Source organism: Malaclemys terrapin, chromosome 3 (genome assembly GCF_027887155.1).
Source record: "Malaclemys terrapin pileata isolate rMalTer1 chromosome 3, rMalTer1.hap1, whole genome shotgun sequence".
Lineage (NCBI taxonomy): Eukaryota > Metazoa > Chordata > Testudines > Emydidae > Malaclemys > Malaclemys terrapin.
In genome coordinates this window covers 160,075,000-160,098,532 of record NC_071507.1, presented here as the reverse complement: position 1 = coordinate 160,098,532, position 23,533 = coordinate 160,075,000, and the positions used below count along the sequence as shown (strand labels likewise).

Genomic DNA, 23,533 nt, shown 5'->3' with positions numbered 1-23,533 from the left:
CCACTGAAATGAACAAATGGTGAAAAAAATATATTGATCTTAGAACACTGTTAAGAATGTTGTTATTGAGTATAAAACCATAGCATTTGGTCCTTTAAAAAAATTGTCTAGGTCTGGGAAAGAAGCCACGATAATGATCATTCTAAATAATCTTTACAACAAACACCTTTAGCTTTATTGAGCATTCCAGGCTTTTTCACAGTGTTAACAATATGATTTTCTATTACAAGTTCAATTACTAAAGTGATTTCAGTGATCAGAGAAAGAAAGAAAGAAAGAAAGAAAGAAAGAAAGAAAGAAAGAAAGAAAGATTACTTAGCAATAACATTCACCCTTATGGGAAGCACCCACAGGAGCTATTGGGCTTCAGAAACCTTCCAGAAAAACAGTGCACCTTGGAACTGCACAAGCTTCACCCCCACAAAGCACCAAATGTTCAGAACCAAGTTTCTAATAGGCTGTGTGGTCCCCAAACATCTCAGTTCCTTCTGCTAAAGCCTAGAATCCTATAAGAGTAGAATTCCAAAGGAGAGATAGGAAGATGGAAAGGTATTGTGAATATATGGAACCAACACTTTCAAACAACTACATTTACTAGGAATTGACTGCATATTCTTTTTATTATGTGGGATTCTAGCTATCAGTACAACACCTTGACTCCAGGAATGTGGGCTGATGAGTTATAATTAATTTAGAACTGCACTCTCAAATTGATTGGCAGATGTAGATATCAAGTAAAGAGAGGCTGAGCCCTGATGAAGGTGTATATAGAGCACTAGATAGTAACCATGCAGATTTCTATAATGGCAGCCTTACTGGGGATAAACCATCAAAGACACCATAGTTTTAGTAGAATGAGCCCTAAGATCTTCCAGTATGAATAGGCTAGCCAAAGTGTAATGTGTTTCAGTATGTACAATTCATTTTGAATGGCTCTGCATGGAAATAGTATTTCATTTACTCTGATCTCTAATAGATACAAAAAGTTTTGGTGACTTCCTAAATATCTTAGTATTATTCAAATAAAAAGAGAACTCTGCACTTTCCTAATATCCAGGTTATAGAACTAAATTTCCTAAGGTAAGAATGAAGTTTTGGAATGAAACCTGGGGCATTAATGGTCAATTAATTAACACCAACTACATAAAATTACCCCAGAGAGCTCAAAAACTAAGCATTGGCTTCTAGTGAAGAATGTGAACCGCCAAAGATGCAGTTCCCTAGTCCTGTGAACTATCTAGGTAAACTTCTGATCTGTCTTGGTGGTCGTGATGCTGAACCAGGCATCCCCAGAACACAGCATCAGATGACTCAGATACATCTTCTAGACCAGAAGGAGACCTTAATTGGATCCCTCTGTTGAACAATCGGTACTGTGGTGGGGCAGTGCCCCACCTCCTGAGAAAAAGGGCTGAACCAGGCCTGAGAGGCTGTGCAGACCAGCAGCCAATCAGAGAAGGCCTGGGGAGAGCCAATCAGGGCAGGGAAAGAGGCAGCCAATCAGGGCCGGGGTAGGTCCTGTATAAAGGCTGCCTAGCAGCGAAGTCGGTCACTCCCTGACTAGAGAGGGTTAAGGACTGGCTCCTGAGCTAAGGAGCAGCACCTTGGACAGAGCAGTGCTGGGCAGGCTTGGGGGAGCAGAGTGGAGCTCAGGTCCAGATACCTGCCAGGCTGTGGCCCTTGCTAGAAGGGGTCGAGAAGGTGCAGCCCAGGAATCAGAATCAAAATGTTCCGCCAACTTGGAGGCAGATGAAAAGGCTGCTCCTGGCAATGAAAGCTGCTGTTTCCTCATTTGTAAGGGCTTTGAAACAAATGAAAGCCTAATCTGTCCTTGGACAGATATGGGGGTCTGACCAGGAGATGATTCTGAGGTGCTGACTTATAGGACCTTAGTCATGAAGAAGGCTAGAAACCAAGCATGAACAGTGATTCCTAGGTAACGGTGTTCCTCAAGGTAGCACACATCTTCAGCCAACTCCAGGAATATGGAAAAGATATGAAACACGCTAATGAAGTCTGGCCATTTGGAGTAGTTATGATGGCCTGGAACTTAACTAGAGAAAATGTGGGAACCTAAACAGCATAGAAAGAATTTAAAATTCCTGTACCTACCTAAAAGCTTTCAATCTTTACCTAAAATGTCTAAACTATAACAAAATAACTGGAGATTTTTGGTTAAAAAAACAAGAAACTTTTTCTAGGCATAGAGAAAAAGTTCCTACACCCACAGCTAGACATGAAAAGAAAGGACTGGATTAACTAGGGGAAGATTATTTTATATTGGAACCTTATTAGTTATCCTCTTGATTTCAATTAATCAATTTGAAGGAAGAAGCTGCAAAGTGTCTTTTCAGCATAACAGACTACAACAAGCAAATCAAACCTGTCCTCTGCTCTCCACTCTGTCTTCCCATAGAATATTGAGTCCAGTTCAAGGTCTTGGTCCTCTCACCTTTAGATGCCCAGTGGTCTGGACAAGCATATCTAAAAGATCACCTAAAACTCTGAGATTGAAGACTCTGGCAACAACTCTACTTAGAAGTTTCTACAGTAAGGGTGAAGCTTGTCTGTTCAGGATATTGAATTTTCTCAGGGGAAGATACAAGACTATGGAACAAACTGACAGCAATTAGATACTATAACAAACCTCACCACCTTGCACTTTAAGTGCAAGGCACACTTTTTTTCAACCCGCCTTTTCTAATATAAACACAGAGCAACATGTACATTTAAATGCCCCCTGCAAAATAAATAAATAAATAAATAATATGAAAACCGTTCAAAACAAAACATTACATTGTACCCACAATTCTCCCGCTGAGAAGAGGATGAGAGAAAGAATGAACCACACGTGACAGACATTAGTCACATTGCTTAATGCATTACAGAAGACACTGAGATACTACAGTGATGAGGGCAGTATAAGAACCTATATAAAATAGAATAGAGAAAGGAAAGCATCTCAGTGCACTTGCCCACTGTATTAGAGGAAAGGTAAGGGAACAAATTATCTTACACTAATGCCTCAGGTGGATCAATGCTCAGCACCAGTAGAACAAAGAACAGTTGTTAATACTTGACACTTCTGTAAGTTCAAGTTACAGATTTGAACAGTCTCCCTAAAGGCTCAGAGTATATCAACATGGTGCAGATTGTTCAAATAGAACAACTGGAAAATAAAACGTGTAAAGCTCAAACAATTCAAAAATAATATTTCTGGTTCAAGATTCTCTCTCTATATCATGCTATTTTTTGGAAGTGAATTCTCACTTATTAACACACGTGTAACACATTATTAGCACCATTTCAAATAATTAAGTATAATGTAATAATTTCTAGTTTCTAGAACTCAAAGATACATTAAACTAAACAGGACAAAGCACCATGAGATATATATACTGTAAAACATGAGCCTGCATTATTAGGGCAATAGAATAAATGACTTAGGGGATTTCCAAAGCCCATTGAAGTCAGCAGAAAGATTCTCTTTGATTTTGTAGCAACCTGCATATATCTTATAGGCAGGAACACAGGTTGCAGGAGGGAACAGTTTGAAGAAGGCACCAGAGAGCCAGTGTGGATGCACCTGGTTGGTATGTTAGCTGCACTTGCAACATCTCTGTAAATAGTTCTCTTAATAAAGAGCTAGTTTAGTTTTACAAGCATGGAGTCCTTTCATGTGATTATCCAGTACATGGTACATGAAACAGATTTCAGTGGAATTTGGATCAGATATTTAATTTGTTTTATCTATAATATATATATATATTGCTATTAATTTAACCAACATTTCTTTCAGAAAATACCTTTCACACTTCTGTTGCCTATATAAGTTCTCACAAATGATTTTAATTGATGTGTGTGATTGTCAGGTGGAATACTTCCCATACAAGAAGACACTGAGCCAGATCAGGGGTAAGTCAATTTATACTAGCTGAACATTTATCCTCTGGTATAATCACAAAGTATTAAAACACCTGCATGGTATCTATAAACTGATAGGGTCAAACTGCATGGCTTCTGTAAAGCAAAAAAGTCCTTCCCTAAACCATTAGAATTCTTTGAAAATGTTAATGAAATTGCTGATAAGGAGGATCCAATAGATATAGTTTTCTTAGAATTCCAAAAGGCTTTTAATTAGATTTGATTTTCAAGGATCTCCATAGGACTAGTTCTGGTTGCCTGAGAAACCATCCTTCCCTCCCTCCATGATCAGGCTCTCTTATTCCACTGGAAAGATGATGCTATCATCTGGTAGGGGTAGGCTTGTGACTGTGGGAAAAATAACTTTCACATGAACTGGACCACGGCTAAGGAATAAACATGACCACAACTTCACCGTATTCAGAACAAACTGTAATAGCCACCTCTTCGCCCTGGTTTCCCTACAATAGTACCCTCATTCTCACAGATTCACTCATTAAGTCTAAACTTGCTTTTTGGAGACAGGGAAGAGAGAACATTTTCATTTGTTAAAGTACAGATCTGTCTCATCTTATGCTGGGATTACGTTCCGCGGTCAGCGCGTAAAGCGAAAACCGCATATAGTCAAAATTACATTGAGTGTAATGGCGGTGGAATCACCCGCACTACAGGAACAGTATTTAAATTGTTATTTTTCTCTTTTTGTTTTTTTTTGTTTTGTTTTTGCCAACCGCGTAAAGCTGAATTCGCGCATGTTAAATGCGCGTAAGATGCGACAGATCTGTATTAGGATGTGCTCTGACACTACAGTGAACAGGAATATATAGACAGATATGGATACATATGCAAAGATGAGAACAGAAATACACTTCTGGGATTGTATTGGGACTAGCAATGTTATTTGTAGTTATTAATGACTTTGAAGAGGAAGTGGATCATGAGTTGATATAATTCAGAGATTTAAACAGAAAACTGTTGCATTTAGTGAATTCTAAGGAGGAGAAAATGCAGATGAATCTAAAGAAACAGAGTTATAACATTTTACTTACCAAACCTTTCCCCATCTCCAAACACACACACAAATGTCTTTGAAGATTCTCAATAGAACACATGAATTTAGTAACTGGGAATAATCAAATTTAACTAAGTATATTGGATCTATACCCATAAGTACTTTAAAAACAATAAAGATAATAAGCATAAAATATGGATACACATAAAAATGGGAAGATCATGTAAGAATTGCAAAATCAGAGTAATAAGTTGTGGCCTTCATATCACCTTTAAAGAATAATTCTAAGAGTTGGAGTCTGGGGCACTTAGATAACAAGGTGGTAGGTGACTTAGAAATACATACCATAAGTAAGGGCTACCTCCCAAAGACATTTTGTCCTATTAACAGAATCTTCATTGTACTAGGTTTTAGTTGATCCATGATATACCATACCACTGAGAAGAATATGTCCAAATACTGGGAGAAAACAAAACCTCAAAAAGGCTAACATTGAAATTGCAAAGTGGTGTACCAGAATGTAATTTTCTATAAAATACTTGTGTGTGTGTGTGTGTGTACTGAGCTAAAATATAAAAAGGGGAGATGAATGACGAGACATCTTTGGAAGAATGTAAGAACTCTCAATAAATTTTGGATTCAACACTCTGGCAAGGGGAAGCTGTTGTCATTCACGAGTAAGAAGAGGTTTGCATGCTGTTTTTAAAAGAACGGTATGTGAAGGGTATGGAAAGACAATTTAGAAAACTTGAACTCTTAGGCCTGGTCTACACTATAGGGTTAGATCAAATTTAGCCGCGTTAGGTCGATTTAAAAATGAATGCGTTCACACAACCAACCCCGTTCTGTCGACCTAAAGGGCTCTTAAAATCGACTTCTGTACTCCTCCCTGGCAAGGGGAATAGCACTAAAATCAACTTTGCTGGGTCGAATTTGGGGTAGTGTAGATGCAAATCAATGGTATTGGCCTCCGGGAGCTATCCCAGAGTGCTCCATTGTGACCACTCTGGACAGCACTTTGAACTCCGATGCACTAGACAGGTACACAGAAAAAGCCCCGGGAACTTTTGAATTTCATTTCCTGTTTGGTCAGTGTGGCGAACTCAGCAGCACAGGTGACCATACAGTCCCCGCAGAATCGTAGAGCTTAGAATGTTTCTACACTCCCCCATCATCTCCGTCCCTGAGGTTATTGCAGATTAAAAGGTGAAAAAAATGCACTCGTGATGACATGTTTTCCGAGCTCATGCAGTCCTCCCACACTGATAGAGCACAGCTTAATTCAGTGGCAGAGGCCAGGAAAGAATTACGTGAGCATGAAGGGCAGAAGCAGGACGCGATGCTGAGGCTAATGGGGGAGCAAACGGACATGATCAAGTGTCTGTTGGAGCTGCAGGAAAGCCAACAAGAGCACAGACCCTCGCTGCATCCACTGTATAACCGCCTACCATCCTCCCCATGTTCCATAGCTTCCTCACCCAGACGCTCAAGAATGCGGGAGGGGAGGCTCTGGACACCCAGCCACTCCACTGTAGAGGATGGCCTAAGGAACAGAAGGCTGTCATTCAAACAGTTTGATTTTTAGTGTGGCTACAATAAGCAATGTGGCCTTGTCCTTCCCTTCTCCCCCACCCCTACTTTGTCCGTTATCTCATTTTTTTAAATTAATAAATAAAGAATGCATGGTTTCAAAACAATAGTTACTTTATTTCGAAGGGGAGAGGGTGTCTGGTTTACAGGGAATTAAAATCAACAAAGGGGGTGGGTTTGCATCAAGGAGAAACACACACAATTGTCACACCGAAGCCTGGCCAGTCATGAAACTGGTTTTCAAAGCCTCTCTGATGCAACAGCAGCAGTGATGGTGAGCTGAGCGGGCTCCATGCTTGCCCTGACGTCTGCATGGGTAATCCAGGAAAAAAGGCACAAAACGATTATCTGCCGTTGTTTTCATGGAGGGAGGGGCGACTGACGACATATACCCCAAACCACCCACAACAATGTTTTTGCCCTATCAGGCATTGGGAGCTTACCCAGAATTCCAATGGGTGGCGGCGACTGCGGGAACTGTGGGATAGGTACCCACAGTGCACCTCTCCGTAAGTCGATGCTAGCCACGGTAGTGAGGACACACTCCGCTGACTTAATGCGCTTAGTGTGGACATACGCAATCGATTGTATAAAATCGATTTATAGAAATCAAACTAATTTTGTAGTGTTGACATACCCAGCCATGCTTCCAGATTAAAAAAGAATCAGCTATTTCTGCTGTATCTTATAGCATTTTAAGCACTTTTAACAAGTCCCTTCCTACAACTCTCATTTCCAGTCTAAAATGTCAATCTCTCTTTTTAAAATGTAAACTCCTGCTATGTCTTTCTATGAACTTTTATAATCTTTGAGTTGTGTGTGTGAGTGCACACAATCTATCACACACAATTTTGGGTGACTTTTTTTTCTAGCTGAGGCAACCAAAACAGTACATAGGTGAAACTGTACCACTAGTCTATAATATAATATAATATAATATAATATAATATAATATAATATAATATAATATAATATAATAATTATATGTAATCTTTAATATTTGCTATTGGTTTAATCTCCAGTTACATATATTTTAACCATAGCCTTTTTAATTGCTGCTATACATGGGCAGGCCTCTTCCCAGTTATCCATGGCTCTCATAAGTCTATCAAGAGATAATTTAGAATATTTTCTTCCTCTGACTTTCTTTACTGCATCCTCTTAATAATGTTGAGGCAGATAAGGCAATTGATTGCCTGCTGAAGAGGTGAATCTTTAGCAGGGATTTAGGAGGATGAGATGGCACAATGCAGGTGGGGAAGCCAATCCATGAATAAGAGCAGTAAGGAAGAAGGCACAGAGATGAAGTGGGAGAAGAAATGAACAGGACGATGTATTTGCCGTCATTGGTGGAACATACAAACTAGTTGGTGAAGGGGGGAATCTGGATAAACACCGTAAGACATAAAATGGAATATGTAGGCTGTGTGTAAGGAGCCTTACATGTCCTTGAGGACATGAATGAGAAGTTTAAATTTGATCCTATGGGAAATGTATCACTAATGGACAGGATTTGAAGAGTGAAATGGTCTGGCAAGTGGGTGAAGAATATAATTCTACCAGCAAGTTAGTGTCAGTAAGCTATCCTCCTACAAATAGTGAAAAAACAAATCTAGTACCAACTTTTCTTTCAAATTTTCATCTAGTTTTTATGCTCTTTTTTAATCAAACGGAACAAAAAGTGCTCAAAATGTGATAGCATCATGCACACTTGCTTTGTCTTTAAGTGAAAACTTTCAATCAAGTTTTCAGAATGGAGCCTACATTATTGAAAGTACATAAGTCTAACTCCAATTATTGATATTTTTTATCATTGTTAGTGTTGTTGGACCACTCAATACTGTATAACTCAACGGCCATTGCATAATGACAGGTTTCAGAGTAGCAGCCATGTTAGTCTGTATCCGCAAAAAGAACAGGAGTACTTGTGGCACCTTAGAGACTAACAAATTTATTAGAGCATAAGCTTTCGTGGGCTACAGCCCACTTCTTCGGATGCATATAGAATGGAACATATATTGAGGAGATATATATACACACACATAAAGAGAGCATGAACAGGTGGGAGTTGTCTTACCAACTCTGAGAGGCCAATTAAGTACGTGAAAAAAAGTTTTTTAAATGGTCATTGACATTCTTGAGCATCTCTCCTTTATGTTCTCTGCTTTGGGCAGAATCTTTATATCTGTAATTATATTGAAATATCAGTGTTATTGCTGTTGATATGCAAATGATATCCAGCTATGAATTACTTGACTGTTGAGATACCAAGATGTTGCTTACTGTTCATACACCTGCTTATACAACATACCAACATTCCTTATGTAAAATCTAATCTCTTAAATCTTAAGGCTGATTTTTTTTTTCTTTTGAAGAGGTTTCAAAGCACTTTTTAGAAGAAGATTTGCAAAAAGAGAAGTTTCTTGCTTTACTACTGTTCCTGGATCAGCAGATATGTAGTCTCTTTCGTGTTATTTTCAAATACATGCAATAGGAGCAGTTTATTGAAACAATGTATGTGTAACAGATGAAACCATATAAAAACTGTGCTTTAGCCAGAACCATGTTATGAGAGGTTAAATTTGAAAATCTACCAAGAAAACACGTGCAAATGTAAGGGTTTCTTCTGTCAAAGCTGTGAATGAATGTAGTGTTCTTGAACTAATGGCATTGGCACACTGTGTGTGCTGGTGATGTGCAGTCTATCACACCCAGTTCAGCCGGCTTCCTCACTTCAGCCCGTCCAGCTCTAGGTCAAAGTTGAGCAGAAATTATCAAGCAGGCTGAATTATGGCAAAATGTATGGCTGTTTTTGCAAAGTGAAAAATGGAGACTATCATGAGATGATTAAACATTTTCACTCAGAACATAAACTGGATATTAGGCCCTGATTCAGCCAAATACTTAAGTACGTGAATAACTTTAAACATGTAAGTTGTTCCATTGAAGCCCACTGGACTACTCAGATGTTTAAAGTTACTCATGGTGCCTAGGTACCTGGCTGAACCATAAGGCAGATCTCTGAAGATGAAAGATTTGTGCACTAACACAGTGCTATTGCCATTAAATCCTAGTTCTTATTTTCCTAAGCTTTCATTTTTTATCTTGAAATGTCTCTTCCAAAACATCTCCAAAGTAAGGCCCCCATCTTAACCCATGTGAGGTCCCATTGAAATGAGTTGAGCTATGAATGGGTGCAGGACTCTGCCCAGGTGGATCCAATTGCAGGATTTGGGCCGAAGAGATATTTTCAAACCCTGTGTAAGGAAATCAGACCAAATGAGGTCCAAGTGATTTTCTTAGCAAGCTCCAAAATAGTAAACAAATATTCCTATTATATATCTCATATATTAGTTGTTTATTAAGTTATTTGACATCAATCATATTTTATAATAACTACCAATGTAGTGCTTAAGCGGTAATCCAACTAGTGTTTTCTTCCACGACACTGATTCAGTATATAGCACATTGTTGTTTGCTACTAATCACAGTTGAGTAAAGAGGAACCACAAAATTACAAATGGCACTATCTACTGTACAGGAATAAAGAAGAAAGCACCCATATATTACATTCCAATGGACAAAGACAATAGATTATTAGAAAAGATATTTCTAGTATGATGTTCTCTTTTTCTGTACTCAAGCATTAGATCCAGTGTAGAAATTTCTTCTTAGTTTTAAAAGCTATGTGAAAGGATTTAACTTAACAAAAAAGATTATTTTCATTCTTTTAGAAGAATAACTGCTTAAAGGTCAGATCTAATTAAAAATAAACTATTTGAAATTATGATTGTAATGGAATGACAAGCAAAATAGTGAAAATAATGGAATTTTACTTATTGAAAGTCATGATAGATAGCCTTGAAATTGATATTATTGCCTATAAATTTTGTATTTAGAGCATACAATCACAGATATTAGAGATGGAAGACAATTAGATTGCATATTCCAATCCTTTGCAGGGTAAGATTGTTTCTTCTAGCTTATTTTCCAGGGCTTTGTCTAACCTAGTTTTAAATATTTCAAGCAGTAGGGATTATACCATATCACTATTCAACAGTCTAATAGAGCTTGCTGTCAGGATACCTTTCTTAATTTCACCCTCTACTGCTAAATATGTCCCTTTGTGTCACCCTCAGGCCTTTACTTCCTTGGTGTTTACACCTTTCCAATACTTATTATTTATTCATTTAGATTTACAAAAATATTAAAATGAGGCACCTATCCAAAACCCTCAGCAACCTGGGCACAAACAAAAATATTAAGAAGCAGCTAACCTCATAACAGCCAAAAAATTTCAACCCTCTACAGAAGTCTCATAATACTCCTCACTTCTACACAGACTGAACCTGGTCAAATCCCTCCCTTTTCATCATGGTGAGTTAACAGATGAACCTGGCATCATGCTCTGAAGGTTATTAACCACAAGCTATTTTGGACTGAGTTGGGGCAACACTACTCCTGGACCCTTAAATCAAGGGAGATCCAGCACAACTGCTTCCGCTGAGGTATGACATGAGGAAGGAGAAAGATTTAAAGTGCCTTTTAGAGCTTTATTGGTCACAACCAACACATTAAACTCCACTTGGAAAGCACCAGAAAGCCTGTACAGATCACAGAGGGTTTCATGTGATGTTGGCAAGATACTTTGCTTACAAAGTGAACCACTGAAGTCTGCATAAGATTTAATTTTTGAATGTCTTTAAGGTGCTGCCTCAAGGTGACAAAGTTATGGCTCACAGCAGGCAGTTCGGCATTCAGAAGAAAACATCATAATCTTATAACTGGGAGTGGATGGTACTAAATTTTCATGATCTAGCAGCAGTGGAGAATCCTTCATAACCCCCAGAGGTAGTCAATAGGCGGACCGTGGGCCAAATTTGGATGGCCTGACACTTCTGAATGGACCCAAAATCTATTTACTTATTATCAACATCATTGGGGTTTTTTATTATTATTTTCTTCTCTAGAGTCTGGATCTTGACTATACCTTGACCAGGACATTTGGACCTTGACAAAAAATAATTGACTACCCCTTCCCCAGATTGTGACAAGCCACAAATGGGAGATGCAAACATTCAAATAAAGGTGGAGAAATCATCCTTGCTATATCTTCCCCTTGCTTTCACAGCTGACCAACATCACCTCGGTTTTATCTAGATTTAGCTTCAGCCCTAGTTAGCTCTTATCTATTCCCCAAAATCTACCAGACACTGGACCAAGTGTTCAGCTGCATTAGCTGAGTTAAGTGCAATAGAAGTATGGAATTGTGTGAAAATACTGTGGGCCATGCTTCCATATTAACTCTCCTAATGCCTTCTAATGAGCAGGAAGGGGGAAAAGATGAAACTTTTCAGACCACCACTGGAGAGTACCCCTAAGGGAATATAAACAAGTGCCCCATACCACATTCTTGGAATGTTTAGCCAGGAGAGAATGGATCCACCCAACAGTCCTGATGGGCAGGATCCCCTGGGAGAATAACATGAGGGGGAAACAAGTCCAGGAGAACTGGCTGTATTTTAAAGAATCCTTATTGAGGTTTCAGGAACAAACCATCCCAATGTGTAGAAAGAATAGTAAATATGGCAGGTGACCAGCTTGGCTTATCAGTGAAATCCTTGTTGATCTTAAACACAAAAAAAGAAGCTTACAAGAAGTGGAAGATTGGACAAATGACCAGGGAGGAGTATAAAAATATTGCTTAGGCATGCAGGAGTGAAATCAGGAAGGCCAAATCACACTTGGAGTTGCAGCTAGCAAGAGATGTTAAGAGTAACAAGAAGGGTTTCTTTAGGTATGTTAGCAACAAGAAGGTCAAGGAAAGTGTGGGCCCCTTACTGAATGAGGGAGGCAACCTAGTGACAGAGGATGTGGAAAAAGCTAATGTGCTCGATGATTTTTTTGCCTCTGTCTTCATGAACAAGGTCAGCTTCTAGACTGCTGCACTGGGCAGCACAGCATGGGGAAGAGGTGACCAGCCCTCTGTGGAGAAAGAAGTGGTTCAGGACTATTTAGAAAAGCTGGATGAGCACAAGTCCATGGGGCCGGATGCTCTGCATCCGAGGGTACTAAAGAAGTTGGCAGATGTGATTGCAGAGCCATTGGCCATTATCTTTGAAAACTCATGGCGATCGGGGGACGTTCCGGATGACTGGAAAAAGGCTAATGTAGTGCCCATCTTTAAAAAAGAGAAGAAGGAGGATCAGAGGAACTACAGGCCAGTCAGCCTCACCTCAGTCCCTGAAAAATCATGGAGCGGGTCCTCAAGGAATCAATTCTGAAGCACTTAGAGGAGAGGAAAGTGATCAGGAACAGTCAGCATGGATTCACCAAGGGCAAGTCATGCCTGACTAACCTAATTGCCTTCTATGATGAGATAACTGGCTCTGTGGATGAGGGGAAAGCAGTGGACATGTTATTCCTTGACTTTAACAAAGCTTTTGATACTGTCTCCCACAGTATTCTTGCCGGCAAATGAAAGAAATATGGGCTGGATGAATGGACTATAAGGTGGATAGAAAGCTGGCTAGATCGTTGGGCTCAACGGGTAGTGATCAATGGCTCCATGTCTAGTTGGCAGCCGGTATCAAGCGGAGTGCCCCAAGGGTCGGTCCTGGGGCCGGTTTTGTTCAATGTCTCCCTTAATGATCTGGAGAATGGCGTGGTCTGCACCCTCAGCAAGTTTGCAGATGACACTAATCTGGGATGAGTGGTAGATACACTGGAAGGCAGGGATAGGATACAGAGGAACCTAGACAAATTAGAGGATTGGGCCAAAAGAAATCTAATGAGGTTCAACAAGGACAAGTGCAGAGTCCTGCGCTGAGGACGGAAGAATCCCATGCACTGCTACAGACTAGGGACTGAATGGCTAGGCAGCAGTTCTGAAGAAAAGGACTAGGGGTTTCAGTGGATGAGAAGCTGGATATGAGTCGACAGTGTGCCCTTGTTGCCAAGAAGGCTAATGGCATTTGGGGCTGTATAAGTAGAGGCATTGCCAGCAGATCGAGGAACGTGATCATTCCCCTTTATTCAACATTGGTGAGGCCTCATCTGGAGTATTGTGTCCAGTTTTGGGCCCCACACTACAAGAAGGATGTGGAAAAATTGGAAAGAGTCCAGCGGAGGGCAACAAAAATGATTAGGGGGCTGGAGCACATGACTTATGAGGAGAGGCTGGGGGAACTGGGATTGTTTAGTCTGCAGAAGAGAAGAATGAGGGGGGATTTGATAGTTGCTTTCAACTACCTGAAAGGGGGTTCCAAAGAGGATGGATCTAGACTGTTCTCAGTGGTACCAGATGACAGAACAAGGAGTAATGGTCTCATGTTGCAGTGGGGGAGGTTTAGGTTGGATATTAGGAAAAACGTTTTCACTAGGAGGAGTGGTGAAACACTGGAATGGGTTACCTAGGGAGGTGGTGGAATCTCCTTCCTTAGAAGTTTTTAAGGTCAGTCTTGACAAAGCTCTGGCTGGGATGATTTAGTTGGGGATTGGTCCTGCTTTGAGCAGGAGGTTGGACTAGATGACCTCCTGAGATTCCTTCCAACCCTGATTCTGTGAACAGTAGTGCTGTCCTTTCCTTTCCACAGTCTGCAAGGAAGTTAACATCAGCTAATGATCAGTGGCAATGAAGGATGCAAATTAGTCTAATAATATCAGCATGGAAGCCTGATCTTTATCCATCACCAGAAGGAGATCTTCTACCAACGCCACCTGTCCTGTAACCAGATTGACAAGGTTTAAGGAGATATGGGGAAGCTACGGACTCAGAGAGGTCTTTTGCTGTATCCTCCTCTGTAGCATTGATCAAATGTGGAAGAGGAGATAGATGCTTGTCAGTTATTAACCAGATTGTCCGGGTCAAGGGTTACTTACATAATTTGCCAATAATGCACAGCAGCGTTCTGTAGATGTTTATTATGTCACATATTGTACAAGAACATAGATGTGTTAAATATATAGAGCTGAGGAATTTTTTCAGACGAATAGCTTATTTGTTGAAAAATGCAGTTTATTTGACCCAAAACTATTCATCAATTCAAGACAAATTCCCTGAATAGTTTCAACCAAACTTTTTTTGGGGGGGATGGGGCGGAGGACTTAGGTGCCATGCATAAGACAACTGGAGGACGAGCTGCCACCCACTGGATGAAGACACTCACCTGGGATATGGGATACCTGGGCTCATTTCCTCCTGCTGGTTGATGCTGTGAAGGGATTTGAACTTGCATCTCCCACATTTCATGAAGCACCCAAAACACTGGGCTATGGGACATTTGAAGGCAGGGCTCCCTCAATCTCTACTGTGGAAACTCTTCCACTTTGTATCAAACATTAGTCATTGGATTATTTGATTCATCAACATTTTTTGGAATTCTTATGTTTCAGTTTGAGCCAATCTGATTTTTTTTTTCAGAACTCCCAGCAAATCAAAAAAAAAAAAAAATCATTTTTTTTCACTCAACTCTAATTAAATACTTTATTGCAAAATAACAAGTCAAATAATTATGAGGATCTGCTTCTGATTGACTTCTTCCTAATTCTTCTATTTATTTTGGCATATTTACCTCTTAGAAATTACCTAAATACTGTATATAAGAATATTTTGAGACCCACCAATCCATAGATAATATAGTCATACCAGCTTGCTCACTTTATCTTATACTCATTAATGCTATAGAACAAGTATCCATTTAAATCAGCAGGATAGGATAGAGAACTGTATTGAAATATAACAAATCTAAGCACAGCTCTGCCTATCATAGTAATCATACAGCCGATTTATATGAAAGCATGGCTTACACTGTAGAAAATTAATCAAATTCTTATAAGAAACAAGTTTCTGACTTTCTTGCATTGTATGTAGTAGATTAATATATGTTTTTAACACCTTCATAACTTGCTCTTTTGTAATTGCAAAGCTTTTATCCCCGTAGCTTACTTACAGTATGTGTGCAGAGGGTTTTGAAGCTGTTGTTAATGACAATGAACTCTACAAAGGGTGGAAGCCAGAAAGTGATGTTCATCATAATTCAAATCTCTGGTAAGACATTTTTTCAAGCTCTTCTTTTTAACAACCATATTAGATAAACTGTGTCAAATGTGACAGCCTGACTACCTTCTAAACGGAAATTATGTTCAAAAAGATTGTTCTTCAGCGATGGATGCTGAAGCATAATTTAGACTGCAGAGATCATTCTTTTACTGATGCATTTGCAATGTCTTGTTTTTATTTGAATGAGTTTTGCTGTCATTCCTCAGACCTTCTCACTAATCCCAGAGCCCTTTTAGCTGTATTCTTGACATTGAAAATGATTTTATGTGATTTCAGTCTTCAGTATGTGAAGCATGCATGGTAAGTCAATCCCCATTAATCGTTCAAGGGAAAAACATGCATGCGCACACACACGAGCAGAAACTTGTAACATCATAAATTCCTAGACACAACACATTTCTGTTGTCTCTCTTAGCTAGTTGGGAAAAATATTCTTTCATAAGAAGTCTTCTACTTTATCATCCAGGGTGTACCCCCTGGTACTTTCGGTTATTATTTTTCTTTGTATACCATGAAAACTTTGGTTATTTTTGGTTGATGCAATTTTCAGCCCTCCCTTTGTACAGGGGGCTATTTTTACACAAGGCAGCAATATGTTTCAGCTAAATCCACTTAAGGAAACAAAGCTAATGGAGCTGAAAGAACAGAAGTGGTTTGCTGATGATTATTTTTTTTCTAAACCCTATTTCAACATTTTACATTTGTGTACTTTACATTATCATTGCTGGTTACTATTTGTTTAGCTCCAACAATGTGCTTAGCACTGTGCAAGACATAAAAATATAAATAGTGCCTACCCTTCAGACCTGGCCTCCTTCAAAGCCCATTGAAATCAATGGGAGTTTTTCCATTGATTTCAATGGGTTTTGGATCAGGCCCTTCAAGTCAAGCACAAAGAAGATACTATGTATGATTTGGGGTGATGTTTATGTGAAGGGGGCAGGAGAGGAAGAAGTTGCAAACATCAAGATGGGAGATATGGGTATTTACACACATTTTAGCCATCAACACAGAGAGGAAAGTTCAGTGAGCATTTGAACACTGTCTTAAGAGCTGACCAGTGCCTGCCAATGGAGGTGGGGGGGGGGAAGTGAGCATGCTCAGTACAAGCCAAAGAGCAAATCTGGGAGGGAACAACATGACCCCGCATGCCCCTCGCCATGCATTACCTCTGACTGACTGGATGTGAAGGGAGGAACTAAAGATGACCCATGCTAGCTTGAGTGGCAGAGGTTAAGGACACCACTAGCATTTTTAAAGGTTCCAAAGTGAACACTTTTAAAAGAGGTAGTTCTTTATTGCCAACTTCCTAGAAATAGCAACCAATGAATTTTACAAGACACAGAGATACTGGCAGCTTATAGTAGAATCAAGCTCTTAGAGGGACTCAGTGGGAGTCTTTCTATTTATTTCAGCAGGTAGCAGATCAGTCCTAAAATCTGAAAACTGCATTGTTTTGTAAATTCAGTACCAAAAATGATAAAGATAGGCAGAAGGAAACTTGCATATGAAAATATACTGGCTGTCTCCAAAACCCAGGCTACTTACTGGGATGAGAGCTGAAAGGCAATCAATGGTTTAATTTATTCCAACTAAAGCAGCCTTGAGGCTAGTGAGTCTCTGTTTTAAAATTTTACGTAAGTTTAAGAGAAATCGAATCCTACCGGGCTCATGATATCATTTGTCACCATTCAGCTCCTATCAAGCTGAGTCTATTGTCCTACAAAGGGGCTGTTGTATCTTTATTTGCAAAATCTTGATCTGTTAATGCATCCAAGGAGGGAAAGGAAGAATGTTTAACTGTGATGATAATGGCCAACAGTACACATTTCTCATGTTTCCCTTTCCCATTAAAGATGGCAGGGTTAAGATTCTGTCTATAGTTCCCAGATTTCTAGATTCACTTCCTTACCCAGAAACTAATGATCAAGGAAGTTTTTTAACATGTTGCATGCATATTGAGCTGCATGTATACCATTAACATTAAATAGGTACTAATGCTCTGATCTTCAATGGTATCTAGATGCCTAATTCCCCTTGGTTTCAATGGAAGTTGGGTGTCTAAATACCTTTGGGAATTTGGGCTTAAGTGGTGAATGGGGATAACAATACTTCCTTCCTTAGTAAAGTGCTTTGAGATCTCTGAACGAAAAGTGCTAGGTAAAAGGTAGATATTATTATTAAACTCCTCAGAATCAAACTGAACATTCTGAAAGACTAGAATCTTGCTAAGAATTATAATAAGTAATAAGCCCATCTGTAGCACTTTATATTGCAAAGTACTGTACAGACGTCACCAAATTAATGCTAATGTGACTAATTAATTATTAGTGTTAGAATAAACATCATGTTTTGCATCAGTGGCAACAAAAGCCGAACAGTTGACTTTTAAAGTGTGGTCACATTTGCCAATTGGACAGTGCTTTTTCTCCACCGTGGTACCATTTCATTCTGAACTGAATGTAGAAGTGATGAGTGCATTTATAATCACAGTTTAAAATCAGAGCAGACAGACAATGCAGACTGAAAAAATCGCTGCAGCAATTAAACTCATTATTGTCCCTCCCTGCCTTGACCATCACAGATCCAGAGAGTCTTAGAACTGAGAGGATCAAAGGTCTCCCTACATACTGGGATGTGGAGACCCAAAGCACACACTTTGGATATTAGGGCGCGCAACATAAAATTTACCTGCTGGATGGCAAGCTGATGGTTTAATCAAGAAGAGACCCACACATATGCCAAAATCATGTCAAATGGCACAAGAAACCCAATTTTCTCCTAGGAACAGGACTAAATTCAGTACCATATTCATCACCTGGTACTCTTTCCCTCAGTGCTGTTGAAGCCATGTTACTGATCCAGGACTTTCTTTCTAGCAGGTGACTCTAGAGTGGACTAGTTCAGGGATAAGGAAAACAAAAGATGAGTGGAGATGTTGTGCCAGATCCTCAGCTAGTATAAACTGTAGTCTGTGGAGCTACATTGATGTACATCAGCGGAGGATGTGTACCCTAGTCTATGTCTGAGGAAGGAGTTGCTTTCTGTAGCGCTACTGATTCAAACTGCAATGGTGACCTGTTTATCTCCTTTCAAGAAGATTTGTTTCTCTATCTTAAGTAATTACATGACCCCCATTAGTGTAGTAACTGAGCACCTTACGGTCTTTAATGTATTCACCCTCACAACACTCCTCATGTGAGGTAGGGATGTACTATTATCTCCATTTTACAGATAATAATAATACCTAGCTCTTACATAGTACTTTTAATCAATATGTCTCAGAGTATTTTATAAAGGAGATGAGTATCATTATCCCCATTTTACAGAGGGGGAATGTGAAGCACAAAGAGGTGAAGTTCCTTGTGACGAATTGAAGCACAGACACTGAATAATTTGCCTGAGGTCACAGAGAAAGTCTGAGGCAGAGCAGGGAACTGAACCCACCTCTCCCAAGTCCCAGGCTAGCGCCCCAAGTTCTGAAACATTCTTTACCTGCACCTCTTGCAAGCAGAAAGCTCCTGCTCCCTTATATGGGTGTGTAGAGGGGAGGAAATCCCAGGTCCGCCAATAAGCAGGCCAGGCACACTTGCTGCAGACTGTATAATCCCAAGCTCTTTTTGTGATGGTGTGGCTCCTACATGGCACAGTTTATCTTATCTCTATGTCTTTCCTTGGAAGCAATCTCCCAAACAGTGAATCCCTGAAACCCCTCGCCATCTGCCATTGGGTTTCACTGAAGACAGCTGAGGTGATAACTAGAGCTGTCGATTAATCACAATTAACTCAAAAAAATTAATCGTGATTAATCGCCGTTTTAATCACACTGTTAAATAATAGAATACCAATTGAAATGTATTAAATATTTTGGATGTTTTTCTACATTTTCCAGTACATTGATTTCAATTACAACACAGAATTCAAAGTGTACAGTGCTCACTTTATAATATTTCATTACAAATATTTGCACTGAAAAATGATAAACAAAAGAAATAGTAGTTTTCAATTCACCTCATTCAAGTACTGTAGTGCATCTCTTTATCGTGAAAGGAAATTTACAAATGTCGATTTTTTTTTGTTACATAACTGCACTCAAAAACAAAACAACGTAAAACTTTAGAGCCTACAAGTCCACTCAGCCCTACTTCTTGTTCAGCCACTCAATAAGACAAACAAGTTTGTTTACTTTTACAGGACGTAATGCTGCCAGCTTCTTATTTACAATATTACCAGAAAGTGATAACAGGCGTTCACATGGCACTTTTATAGCTTTCATTGCAAGGTATTTATGTGCCAGATATGCTAAACATTTATATGCCCCTTCATGCTTTGGCCACCATTCCAGAGGACATGCTTCCATGCTGATGACGTTCGTTTAAAAATGTGTTAATTAAATTTGTGACTGAACTCCTTGGGGGAGAATAGTATGTCTCCTGCTCTGTTTTACATGCACTCTGCCATATATTTCATGTTATAGCAGTCTCGGATGGTATTCCAGCACATGTTGTTCATGTTAAGAACACTTTCACTGCAGATTTGACAAAACACAAAGAAGGTACCAATGTGAGATTTCTAAAGATAGCTACACCACTCAACCCACGGTTTAAGAATCTGAAGTGTCTCCTAAAATCCGAGAGGGACAAGGTGTGGAGCATGCTTTCTGAAGTCTTAAAAGAGCAACACTCTGATGTGGAAACTACAGAACATGAACACCAAAAAAGAAAATCAACCTTCTGTTGGTTGCATCTGACTCAGATGATGAAAGTGAACATGCTTCGGTCTGCACTGCTTTGGATAGTTATCAAGCAGAACCCTTCATTAGCATGAACACGTCCTCTAGAATGGTATTTGAAGCATGAAGGGATATATGAATTTTTAATGGACCTGACAAATAAATATCTTGTGACGCCAGCTACAACAGTGCCATGTGAACACTTGTTCTTGCTTTTGGGTGACATTGTAAATAAGAAGCTGGCAGCATTATGTCCTGTAAAAGTAAACAGACTTGTTTGTCTGACTGGCTGAACAAGAAGTAGGACTGAGTGGACTTGTAGGCTCTAAAGTTTTATATTGCTTTATTTTTGAATGCAGTTATTTTTTGTAAATAATTCTACATTTGTAAGTTCAATGTTCATGATAAAGAGATTGCACTACAGTACTTGTATTAGGTGAATTGAAAAATACTATTTATTTTGTTTTTTATAGCACTAATATTTGTAATAAAAATAACTATAAAGTGAGCACTGTACTCTTTGTGTTCTGTGTTGTAATTGAAATCAATATATTTGAAAATGTAGAAAACATCCAAAAATATTTAAATAAACGGTATTTTATTATTGTTTAACAGTGTAATTAATCGTGATTAAATTTTTTAATCACTTGACAGCCTTAGTGATAACTGGAAGTCCAAGCTCATTTGCTATGTTTATTAGAAGTTTGCAAACTATAAATAACACATTGTAACAAGAGCAAGTATCATGGGAAAGGACAAGGGGTCTTGAGAAAAGACTTTAGAGGGAATAGTTTGGAGATCTCGAAAGAAATTATTGTTATGCTCAGTATATGAAAATAGTTGCAACATTTTTAAAATTATTTCAGCCATATGGATTGATTTTGAACAGTTCTCTGAGAGTCTTCAGTATTCACTGTTTCATCTGTATTATTTAATTGTAATTAGTCAGACAGGTCACATGTTCTATTCTGGATGAGTGAACATGTACTTCAGACAGGAATATTTGCATATATGTCTTTACAATTCATTTTCTTTGAATATATATATCAGTTAGAGCTGGCTGGAAAATGCAATTTCCCTCCCACAAATTTTTTATATTAAAAAATAAATCCCCTTTAAAAAAATGTTTATTCTCCAAATGTCAGGTTTCCAGTGCAAGTATACAAAATGAAACAAAATGACAATCACCATTTCATTTCAATAAAAGTATTTTAAAATTAAAATGATGGTTTCACTTCAATTTAAACTGTCATTTCACTTTGGTTTTCAGATTTCCCCCTCCCCCATTTTTTCTGGATTAAGGGGCTGCTTTCCCCTCTACCTACTTTAACTTGGAAAATAGTAAGGAAGAGTATAAAAGCAGGGTTTCCCCACTTTCAAAACACTTCCAAGATTTTTCAGTGAAAAATCGGGGTCAAACTAGCAAAGGGAAAGGGAGAACAAAACCACAAAAATCCCCAAGCCTAAAATGAAAAACTGAAATTTTTGGTTTTGAAAAACTGAAACAAAATGGCATTTTAAGGTGAGACAGAACAAAAAATTTCATTTAGTTTAGATATGGTGATTCAAAATGAAATTTTTCATTTAGCATTTTCCAGTCAGAATATAGAGAAGTTTAATCAAAATCAGTTTTCTGTGGAAAATTATGACAGGAAAAGTTTGGCCAGCTTTAATGCTGGTCAAAATTAACTTTTCATGAGCTATCATAAAACTAACTCAAGGAATGCAGATTACTTTTAAAATTGGAGCAAGGAAAAGCTTTTGAAGTATTCTCAGAACTTCACTTACTTATTACTACCCATGGAATCTCATTTGTAAAATCAAAGGCAATATGAATGGAACAGTCTAGTTTTAGAAGAGCTGTTGTGTCTCTTTCGGTAATGAGGGACAATGAAATTACATTCAAAAGAATCTAGACTGGTTAGGTAATCTAAGTACATTCAGGATGCAATGTGAATTCAGTTCAGTTCAGATCAACTATGTAAAACTGGATATGGTAGCCCAGAAAAGAAAGTAGAGTTTATAAATGGGGAATTCACTTAACACGTAGATTAGAAAAAGAGGGTCTAAAGAAATTTCCTAAAATGTCTGTTTGTTTTAAATTACACAGGATAACAAACCCATGTTACTTTACAACAAATATCACTTTTAAGCACTTGCCATAAAAAATATTAGCTGCTTGGTTGCTTATAGCTCTCATTGGAAAAAAGAATACTGGTCCAACCACAGAGGACTGTTAAAAAAAAAAAAAGGAGCCAATTACATACCCAGCAAAATAGACAGAGGACAAAGACACTTTGTTGCCTTTTTATTCAATAGTCAAAAGTACATTCACTTGCAAGAAAACCAGGACACATGTCTAATTTTTGTTGACTATTAACATTTGATAGACATGCGTATCTATTAAATGTATGCAATCAGAGATTTCATTCAATTTAATAAAACTGCTAAAACCAACATGTCATAGGTGTTGTAATGATGGTCACTCTGTAATATAACACCCCATTAAATAGAGAGATCTGATGATTCTGTTCTGGTATAATGGTCTCTTTAATCAAACACTCACTATTGTAATGATTATTTTGTTTCTGACATTTACCTGGCAAGGATTTGTAAACTGTGTTCATACTTCCTAAATAAATAAACTGTAAACAAATAAAAACTATCAGCACTTACACCTTCCACAATGTGGTACCTTAGATATGTCAGTGTTTCATTGTGAGACAGATATCTCAGAGACTGTGGTATGGGGATTGCTATTGTTTATAAAAGTTGAGTTTTTAGTGGAAATCCATGTAGGAGATTTCACATAACAATATGTATGGTAATGGTAATAATTGTAAGTACTTACATCAGTCCTGATCCAAAGACCACTGAAGTAATGGAAAAGTCTCCCACTGAGTTCAATGGTTTTGGATCGGGCCTATGGTGGCTTCTGACTTCACCCGTTAATGTTTGTATGCTATTTTGAATTCTCACAACATACCTGGGAAGTAGGAATCTGATCCAAATATTTTAAAACTATACGTGATTTTTCAACATTAAGGAATAGAAGATATTTAAATGACATCTGCAGTCAGTTGGAATTGATATATTAGAGATGAATTAGTCCAATTTATTTATTTCTCAGGATTTTAGGAAATGTATACCTATTTTGTAAGGAACAATCCAATGTTCAATCTCTTTTGTCTTTGACATTATGTAAAATGAAAAC

At 38.5% G+C, this 23,533-nt stretch overlaps 1 protein-coding gene across 8 annotated transcripts in view; it reads right to left on the bottom strand.

The window, feature by feature from the left end:
- KHDRBS2 (KH RNA binding domain containing, signal transduction associated 2) overlaps positions 1-23,533 on the bottom strand; it is a 650,326-nt gene that overhangs the window by 100,274 nt on the left and 526,519 nt on the right. The window lies entirely within an intron of this gene.